Raw genomic sequence first — 11,028 nt, forward strand, 5'->3', positions numbered from 1 at the left:
GGCAGTGAACCAACGGGGTATTTCAAAGGGTGTGCGTTGATGCTGGAGGTAGGGCTTGTGTGTAAAGACTAAGCATAATACAAGGAGCAACTTGCACTTCGGAAAAACTTGAAATGGAAGTTTCCTTCCTCCTTTTTTTAAAGACCATTTTTTTTTAACCTCGACCAACCCCTTGGCAGTTACCTACACAAAAGTGCCTATTTACTTATATGGGCTGTCTTAAGTTCCTGCCAGGCTGTTGCTTTCTAGATACTTCTGGGTCTGAGCCATGATTGAGGGGATGGGGATGCTTTTTTGTAAATATGAGACATGGGTAGCCTGCTTAGACCAAGGAAGATATTTTTCATGCCTTTGCGTAGCTAAGAATGTGTTCCCCTGCCTACCATAGGCACCTGCCAAAAAAAACAGCTAGAGGTAGTCGCGTTGTAGGCTGGGCCTACCATCCTCTTGAAGATGGCTGCCTGGAGCCCATAGTAGAGGATGATTTAGTCTTCAGTAGACTTCTACCAGCCTGAAGAAATGGCACAGTGCCACCTTCAGGTTGGGAGGATATACTGCAACTCTCACCTGCCTACATGCTGTAAAATGTGAGGATTTCTAGTTTTGTCTCTTTAAAGGCACATTGACTGTAATGTTAACTACATTCAGACAGTAAGACCCCGTTCACAATGGGGCGACTTGTCAGGCGACCTGGTCGCCTGACAAATCGCCGTGGGTCGCCTGCCATAGATTAGCACAGGACCCGTTCTAATAGGAGCAACACAAGTCGCTCCGACTTAGAAAAAGGGTCCTGTACTACTTTGGGGCGACCTGCATTGACTTCAATGATATGAAGTCCGTGCATGCCACTCCGAGGTCGCGGTGCGAGCTGTGCACCGCGACTTCACAAGTCGCCCCGGCAAGTCGGGTCGCGCCTATGTGAACCGGCTCTTAAAATGAGATTCTATGTACAGAGTATGTTGACTTTCACCATTCTTTGTAATCATTTCCTGTTGTCTTGTTTATATTCATGTTTTGTAGATGTTAATAATTAAAACAAAAGCTTGATGTATTGGTCTAATTTGTAACTTTATTTAAAAAAAAAGATATTCCTGCTTCAAGGGAAGAGGGTATTGGGAATATCTTTGTGGGTACATGCTTTATCTGGTCATGATTACGCAGGTAGTAAAACAAATGTGTATCTGCTGCGCTTGGTAAAAAATATATACATACAACCTGTACACAAACCCTAATTAAGCTTCTAGCAAAATACATACAACCTGTACACAAACCCTGATTAAGCTGCTAGCAAAATGCATACAACCTGTATACAAACCCTAATTAGGCTGCTAGCAAAATGCATACAACCTGTACACAAGCCCTGATTAGGCTGCTAGGGGTGGCAAAAATTTAGTGGTTGGTCATGTTTTTGCTGCCTGCCAAACTGGCCCCATCTTAAGCTGCAATAGGCAGTGGAGGGGGGGGGGGTTGTTTATATGCCCTAAATCAATTTTGCCATGGTTGCAATGCACTGCAGCAAACCTACTACACATGCAAGTCAGGGGGAAAGTGCTGCAAATGTCCCACAATCGCATGTAATGCACATGGTTGTGGTGCGATTGCAAAAATGGGGTTAAAACGGGTGATGAGGAAGCATTGCAGCGCTTCCTCACCATCTGACTGTAGCCTTGCGAGCATGATCCGGAAACGGATCAGGCTTTAGAAGCCATGGAGATTTGAATGCACGTCTAAATCTACCCTTACAGTGAAACATGTGAGGAGGAGCTGCCAAAGCATTATGTATTGAGGCATAGCCAATTTATTTGGACCAGTGTACCTGAAGTGCAGCTTATTGGGTGCTGGAACTGAGAAAAGCTGATGTAGCCTATGCACCCCTGAAGCAGTCCAGTGACCAAAGGGCCCTTTTCTCTTACGTCCTCCGACAGTCGCCACCTCTTCATATTCGTCACAATGGGGTATTTGACTTTGCTCCGTAGGAGTAGCTAGGCAACAGAATATGTCAATATTAAAGCTTTTAACATATCCCGACCCCAGGGGGTGGTCCCCTCAGTCAATACCCTCCTACTTCCTGTATCCATACCTCAGTTTCATTGTCTAGCTTTCAGGAGTGGCTGGATGTTTCTATGCTGGGACATTTTGTCTCAGCCTTTATCTTCTTTTTTTTTTTTTTTTTTTTTTTTTTTATTTTGAGTTTTTTCCTCTCTTTACCCTAGCTGTTACTTTTGTCAGCATTAGTTAGTTAGTTCTGATGAAGAGGATCGTGCGGGCTGGGTCTCGGGCTGGCCCCCCTGATCGCAGGTTGTGGGCCAGTGGCTTCCCAGCCTGCCATCGAGCGTTCAGTCAGGTATTTTTCCTGGCATATGTGAATGACCCATCCCTGTTCGCTGCAGGGATGCTATGGTGAGATGGCTACCTCACTGGACACCATGCGGTTTCGCACCGCAGTTCTACTGCGTCCTGGCTGCGACTCTCCCTGTCACATGGGCAGTGGCTTGATCGCTTGTGCGGGTTCCCCACGCCATTCAGGAGAGGAGGTAAGTGTACTTTGTGTGGGGACCTGTATGTGTAGTGGGTGTCAGTCTGGGACTGTGTAACCCTGCATGCCTGTTCACACTGTTGGGCTCCCTGTCTGGTTTAATGCTGCTGTGGGCTGCAAGGAGGGGGGCTGTTGTACACTGTTCAGTGTTAGTACTGTGAATATCGGTGTGACATGCTGTATGATTATAGGACATGTTATACATGTTGGTGCATACATGCGGCGGCCGCTACGGCGGTCCGCCATTTTTATTATAGCTGCATGCGTGCTGGCCATATCTGTGTGATAGGAGCGGCGTTTCTCTATCGCTCATTGACAGACGTAGTCTTCTTGATTCTCAAGAGCTGGGTTATGTTGTCTCCGCAGGAGTAGGACTAGGCAGAATGACAAAACGTTCTGGCTCCACCCTAGGGGCAGTCCCTGAGGGTATATCCTCCCTCTCTCTGCTACAGGGAATCAGTTTTTTTCTGTCTAGTCAGGAGTAAGGACCTAAGTTCCTTGCTGGGATCTTTTGGTCCTGGCAAGACTTTTTTTCTTTAAGAAAAAGACATTTTTTAGGTAGTTTTCTCCAGTGTTTTTTTCCTGTGAGATCTTCAAGCAAAAATGCCGGACTGGGCGACACTTGTGGTCACCCCAGCCGGCCTACGAGCGCGCGCAGACCATGGCATTGCGCTTGGTCGGCCGCGACATATTCAAGTAAGTATGCGGGGCCGGGCGACGGGCTGGATGTTGAGATCCAGTGGTCACCCCGGTTTCTGCCTAAGAGCGCGTGCAGACCAGTGCGCTGAGTCGGCCGCGACGGAGTCCCAGCAAAGGGACTGACTTTGCGAGTTAAAAGCTCGCTTGGACGCCAGGTACCAGAGAGTCGAGGCGTCCACAAAACCCCCACCCCGGTGGAGAGGGTATTGTGAAGAGAGGGTGCCTATCGGTTCGGTATGGTGAGTAAACGTTCCCTTTTTTCCTCATTATGAGGCAGTATATATTATGGGCCCCTCCATATATGGTCAGTATATATCTGATACTTACAAGTCCCCCTTGTAATACAGCATGTGTTTGTGGGAAGTGGACTTGGTTCAAGAGCTAACACTCTACCCAGCAGACTGTAAATTACAGCAGACATAGGAGGTATAATCCTACCTTATGTGCAGTGTATCTCTGTAGATCCATATGTCACCTCTTAGCAGAGTGCAGGTGGATGTGCTGGGAAGACGATATCGGCGGTCCGCTGCCATTTTGCCGTAGACCGAATGCATGTCCTCAGGTCACGCCGGCCGCCATGTTTTTGGAGTCTTATGTCTCTTCTATGGGGGCGGCCATGTTTTGTGAGCCCAGCTACCTCGTGGAGGGCTGGGAACGCCGGAAGGCGTACACAGGGGGCGGAGCCACGCCTTCTGCCCGGGAAAAAAGCAAACAGTTCCTTCCAGTCTGTGTAAGACAGACGCTGACTGCAGTTTGTTGGAAACTGCACTGCATCGGTTGGTGAGCCTTGGGGGTCCCTCTCTCTCTCTCTCTGGGATCGAGAAGCAGGTACTCTGAGGGGCGCTATTGCGCTAGGGGGAGACACACAAAAAAAAAAAAAAGAAAATTTTTTTTGTTTTTGCTGGCAAAGGTGTCCTGTATTAACATGGACCCTGCCACTCATGTATCTCCTCCGGATCCCCTCGAGGGGTCTGCGGGATCCTCCAGCACCCCATTGACAATTGAATCTTTGTCAGCTATTATGGAAACTTTTGTGTCCCGGGTGGAAGTGGCTTGTCAGGGACAGGGCGCAAGAAAGCGACCCCCGCCTAACCCCTTATTATCTGAAACTTCGGATTCAGACTCTGAGCCTATTTCTGCAGTTGCAGGTACTTCATCTGGTATTGGTGTCTCGGGTCCTGTCTCTTCAGACAGTGAGGAGGATTTTTCGGCATCCGCCATAGCCCGAGAGGAAGCGTTGGTAAACGCACTCATTGTATCTGTTCAAGAGACTTTAAGGTTACAGGGTACTCCATCGGAAATAGCTGAAACTGAGATCCCTTTTGGGACTAAAAAGCGCATCAAAGTGGCGAAGGTTTTTCCATTGCCCAAATGTTTTGGCAATCCAATCGAAGAAGAATGGCGTCTGCCAAAACGCACTTTTAATATTTCTAAACGCATTGACAGGCGTTATCCGTTTGAGGAAACCCTTATTAAGAAATGGACAGAACCACCTGTGGTGGATTCACCTATTGCTAGATTGAATAAAGCCACGGTTATTCCTTTAGAAGACGCTCCGTCTTTTAAAGATCCAGTGGATCGCAAGATAGAAGCTATGTCTCGCACCATGTTTTCCTTGATTGGATCAGCTTTCAGACCAATAATTGCTATTGGTCTGGTTTCGCAGGCTGTAACTGAATGGACCAAGTGGTTACGCCGGGACTTAGAAGAAGTCCCTCAGGCGGTATCAGATTTGTTGGAACAAATGATACAGGGGTTACAGTTTGTATGTGATGCGGCGTTAGACGCCACTCCATTAATGGCGCGAGCATCAGTCTCAGCAGTGGTTCTCAGGCGTACACTGTGGCTAAAAGGTTGGTTAGCCGACCAAGGTTCCAAAAAAGCATTGGCTAATATCCCCTTTTCAGGAGAGCGTCTATTTGGAGCCAACTTAGATGAGATCATTAAGGATCTCACCGGTGGAAAAAGCACCTTTTTACCGCAAAATTTTAAAGGTAGAGGAACTCGTCAAAGACGAGGGCCTTCTTTTTCTGCTCACAAGAGGTTTTTTCGTCCAGCGGGTGAAAAAACTAAGTCCTCCAAAGCTCCTACAGGAGGCGTCAGGGGTCGTTGGTCGGGCAAGCAAAAGCCCGCCCCCTCCAGACCTGAAGATAAACCATCCAAAGCCTGAAGGTGCGCCCCCACCCATAACTGGGGTGGGGGGACGTCTTCGCCGGTTCCCGGATCCATGGCTTCCAGAATCCCGGACAATTGGTTTGCGAAGTCATAAGGTCAGGGTACAAGATCGAGTTTCGATCTCTCCCACCGGCGCGATTCTTCCCTTCCAATATCCGTCTATCCGCAGATCATTTAGAAGATCTGAGGAGAGCAGTCATAGATTTACTACAACAAGGAGTGGTAGTCCACGTTCCTTGGACAGAACGATTTCAAGGGTTTTATTCAAACCTGTTTACAATACCCAGGAAAGAGGGCAAAGTGCGTCCAATTCTGGACTTAAGAGCACTCAATTCTTTCGTCAACATAAGAAGATTCAGAATGGAGTCCATTCGCACGGTAGCAGCCTTCCTGCATCCAGGGGATGTCCTAGCGTCCATAGACATCAAGGACGCCTATCTTCACATTCCCATTTTCGCAGGACATCAGCGTTTTCTACGCTTTTCCGTAGAGGAGAACCACTATCAGTTTGTGGCGTTACCTTTCGGTCTCGCCACGGCTCCGCGGGTCTTCACAAAGGTGTTGGCCCCAATGTTGGCACTTCTGCGCCAAAGAGGTATATCGATTCTAGGTTACCTAGACTATCTTCTGCTTCATGCAGAGTCTCCTCAGACTTTGCTACAAAACATAGAAATTACTATGATTTCTTTACAGGAATTCGGGTGGCTGGTGAACCAGCAAAAGTCATTTCTGATTCCCACCCAGAGGCTCGAATATCTGGGTCTAATTCTAGACACAGTCAGGACGAGAGTTTTCCTTCCGGTAGGGAAACTTCGAAAGATTCAATCAGCAGTCCAGTTGTTACTGTCCAACAGCTGGTCTTCCCTTCGGACGTGCATGAGGGTTCTGGGGTTGATGGTGGCTTCATTCGAAGCAGTCCCATTTGCCCAGTCCCATACCCGAATTCTTCAGCAAGAGATTCTTCTCAGATGGAATCGGAATCCGGAATCCCTGGACAATCAGATACGATTGAGCAAACAGACCAGAGAGTCTCTGGTTTGGTGGCTTCGGTCTCCAATGCTCAGCCAGGGAAAGTCATTTCTGCCAATATATTGGACGATAGTGACCACGGATGCCAGTCTATCCGGATGGGGAGGAATTCTTGGTCAGTTATCTGTCCAGGGACTTTGGTCCCCGGAAGAATCCAGGTTACCGATAAATGTATTGGAACTGAGAGCGATCAGACTTTGTCTGATTCACTGGACCGAGCAGCTCCAGGGCAGCCCGGTTCGGATCCAGTCGGACAATGCCACGGCCGTGGCTTATGTCAATCATCAGGGGGGCACCAAGAGTGTCCGAGCGGCCAAAGAAGTGGCTTGCATTCTTCGCTGGGCGGAACGATTTGTTCCAACAATCTCTGCGGTGTTCATTCCGGGGGTGGAGAATTGGCAGGCAGATTATCTCAGCCGTCAGACCCTGGATCAGGGGGAATGGTCCCTCCATCCAGACGTTTTCCACCAGTTGTGCCTACGGTGGGGCACCCCGGATGTGGATCTGTTGGCATCACGATTCAACAGGAAAGTTCAGAGATTCGTGGCTCGCTCCCGCGATCCTCTAGCAGAAACCGCAGACGCACTGATCGCCCCGTGGGGGCAATACCAGCTAATATATGCCTTCCCTCCTCTCGCGTTACTGCCAAGACTTCTTCGCAGGGTAGAGGAGGAAGGAATCCCAGTAATCCTGGTAGCTCCGGACTGGCCTCGTCGAGCTTGGTACGCCGACATGGTCAGACTGGTGGCGGACGTCCCATGGAGACTTCCTCTCAGGGAGGATCTACTGTCTCAGGGACCGATCTTCCATCCTGCTTTACGATCGCTGGCTTTAACGGCCTGGCTATTGAGACCCAGGTGCTGAAGGACAAAGGTTTGTCAGCTTCAGTTATTCCTACTCTAGTTGAAGCAAGGAAAGTGACTTCCAGAAAGATTTATCATCGCACATGAAGTCCTACATTGCATGGTGTGAACCTTTGGGGTTCCGTCCTCGGTCTTATTCGATTAGTCGAATATTGGCTTTTCTGCAACAAGGGGTTGAGCAGAAACTGGCCTTGAGTACTATCAAGGGTCAGGTCTCAGCATTAGCCATCTTCTTTCAGAAGCCTTTGGCTACTCATTCCTTGGTGCGGAATTTCATCCAGGGGGTGCGACATCTGGCTCCGCCAGTGCACGCGCCGTTACCCCCCTGGGATCTTAATCTAGTGTTGTCGGTTCTTCAGAAACCTCCCTTTTGAAGATATTAGGGAGATTCCTCTACCCACGTTGTCCCAGAAGGTGGCCTTCTTGGTGGCTATTACTTCTGCACGCAGGGTGTCAGAACTGGCCGCATTATCTTGTCGTTCACCATATCTGGTGGTTCATAGAGATAAGGTGGTTCTTCGTCCGAATCCATCCTTCCTACCAAAAGTGGTTTCAGAATTTCATCTGAATGAAGAAATTGTATTACCTTCCCTGTGTCCTAAGCCCAGTCATCCTCGGGAATTTGCTTTGCACTCCTTGGATGTGGTCCGGGCGATCAGGGTATACTTGAAAACGACAGTCTCGTTTCGCAAGACTGATTCACTTTTTGTGATCCCAGATGGACCCAAAAAGGGGTTGCCTGCATCTGCCGCGACCATTTCCAGATGGATCAGACAGACGGTAGTGCAGGCTTATTCTATTAAGGGTCGGGAGCCCCCGTTCCCTGTTAAGGCGCACTCCACTCGGGCACTTAGTGCGTCATGGGCCTTTCGCCATCAGGCGTCAGTGGTCCAGGTGTGCAAGGCGGCTACCTGGTCGTCGGTGCATACCTTCTCTAAACATTATAAAGTTGATGTAATGGCATCGTCTGATGCCTCATTTGGCCGCAAGGTTTTGCAGGCCGCAATTTGAGGAGACCAGTGGTCTACCTCGAGGGTTTTTTTCCGTTGGAAAAATTTCTCTTTAGCCTCATTCTTTGTTTATAATGAGCCTTTAAAACTTCTAGTTTGGCACCGGTTGGGCCTTCTAGATTGGATTTGATTTTGTCAATCCCACCCCTCATTTGTGGCACTGCTTCTGGATGTCCCAGCTCTTGAGAATCAAGAAGACTACGTCTGTCAATGAGCGATAGAGAAAAATGGATTTTTGTAAGAACTTACCGTAAAATCCTTTTCTCTTAAGCTCATTGACAGACGTAGTACCCGCCCCTCTATCATTGAGTTGGGTTGGGTTAAATTCTCTGTACTGCTTTAAACAGAACTGATTCCCTGTAGCAGAGAGAGGGAGGATATACCCTCAGGGACTGCCCCTAGGGTGGAGCCAGAACGTTTTGTCATTCTGCCTAGTCCTACTCCTGCGGAGACAACATAACCCAGCTCTTGAGAATCAAGAAGACTACGTCTGTCAATGAGCTTAAGAGAAAAGGATTTTACGGTAAGTTCTTACAAAAATCCATTTTTTTTGGTGCCAAGCGCCGCCATTTTGGCGGCGATCGCTCGGGCCGCATGTCAGCGCTGCATGCTCTGCCTTTGCTAGTCCCTCACCGGCGGCCATGTTTGTGGAGCCTTCCATAGGCTTTATGGGAGCGGTCTGTTTCCTCACTTCCTTTCCCGGTGCAGCAGCAGAGTGGTCTCTCCAGGTTTATCTTCCTTATCCCTGTATTCCTTGCCTAAGTTTTTTGTGTTTATCCCTGTGGGGGTCGGTGTGTGCGGTGGGCTGCGCTCGCCGCGCTGTTAAAGGGGCAGTACTCCTTTTCTTCCTAACACACTTTTGGGGGCATGGATTCTCAGGAAAGCAAATTTCCTCTCACCTTAGTGGGGGGCCAGGGGACTGCTGCTGCTTCCCCCGAGGGGGGTGATTTGGCTACTGTTGTGGCTAACCTTGCTGCTCAGGTGCAAATGCTTGTGGCTGCTCAATCCACAAAACGGCCCAGAGTTTCAATTTCCTCTGATTCAGAGGGGGGTGGTGATGGGGCTGCTATGGCTGGGGTCTCCTTATCGGGGTCCCGTTCGTCCCTGGACCTTGTAGGGTCTGAAGTGGAGGCTGAGGTTGAAGGGGTTGATAATTCCCCCCCCCCCCCTGGCTCGTCTGAAGAGCTTGCACTCATGGATGACTTGGTTGCTTCTATCAAACAAACACTGCGTTTGCAGGATGAGCCTTGTCCTCCTGCTGTCCTGGCCTCTTATGGGACGCAGCGACGCAAATCATCGCAGGTTTTTCCTTGCACTGAGGATTTTCAGCGCGCTGTTAGTGAACAATGGCGCAATATACAGAAGCCTTTTGCTGTGCCAAGTAGGTTCAAGCTGCGTTATCCTTTCTCACCCGCTACTGATGAACGTTGGTGTGTGCCACCTCCGGTGGATCACGCGGTGGCGGTTTTGAATAAGTCCACTGCGATTCCTGCTGAGGATACCCCGGGGTTCTGGGATGCCACGGACAGGAGGCTGGAGTCACTTGCCCGTCATACTTATTCGGTTACCGGTTCCATGCTGAAAGCTTATTTTTGCTTCTCTTATGGCAGCTCAGGCTGTCGCGGATTGGACGCAGGTACTTAGGCGTGTCCTGGTGGCTGACTCTGCCTCTCCAGCGACGCTGGCTATGGTAGATCAAATCCATCAGGGTGTCATGTATTTGTGTGATGCGGACTTGGGATATAGTCCCGTTGGCTGCACGTGTGCACAGCGTGGCGGTGTTGTCACGCCGCCTGATTTGGCTGAAGTCGGTCTGTGGACCAATCTTCGTGCAAAACCTTAGCTAATCTGCCCTATACAGGATCTCGCCTTTTTGGCGAACCCTTGGATGCGCTGATAAAAGGGATCACGGGTGGTAAGAGCACGCTCTTACCCCAATCCCACAAGGCTAAGGTTGCTCCGGGTAAGAAGCATGCTTTTTTTTCGGCCCTCTCAGGGGTCCTTTCGTGCCTTTCGGTCGCACTATAAGGGCAAGCCCTTCAAAGGTCAAGGCTCCCAAAAGAAGCCGTGGACAGGTAAGCAGAAGTCCGGCCAGTCCGGATCCGCTGCCCATAACAATGCGGCCTGAAGGAGCGCCCTCGCCCAGTTCTGGGGTGGGGGGACGTTTGCTCGGTTTTCTTCAACCCTGGATGGCCCGTGTTCGGGACAGGTGGGTTCAGGAAATCGTTCGATCTGGCTACAAGATCGAGTTTCTCTCTTGGCCGGTGAGCAGATTTTTTTTCCCTCAAATCCTCAACTGTCTCCGGAGCGGTTGCGGGATCTGCACCTGGCGGTGCGGGACCTGCGAGCTCAGGGAGTGGTGGTTCCGGTGCCTCATCGGGACAGATTTCGGGGGTTTTATTCCAATCTGTTCACCGTGCCCAGGAAGGAGGGCAAGGTGCGTCCAATTCTGGACTTGAAGGCTCTGAACCGCTTTGTGCAGGTTCGCAAGTTCCGCATGGAATCCCTGCGGTCGGTGGTGGCTGCCCTGGTTCCGGGGGAATTCATGGCCTCCATCGACTTGAAGGATGTGTACCTTCACATTCCAATTTTCGAGGGTCACCAGAGGTACCTTCGATTCGCCATTGCGGAGGATCATTACCAATTCGTGGCGCTACCTTTTGGTCTCGCTTCACCTCCATGGGTGTTCACCAAGGTGCTTGCACCGGTTCTGGCT

This window comes from Pelophylax lessonae (genome assembly GCF_965119305.1).
Source record: "Pelophylax lessonae genome assembly, chromosome: 3".
Lineage (NCBI taxonomy): Eukaryota > Metazoa > Chordata > Amphibia > Anura > Ranidae > Pelophylax > Pelophylax lessonae.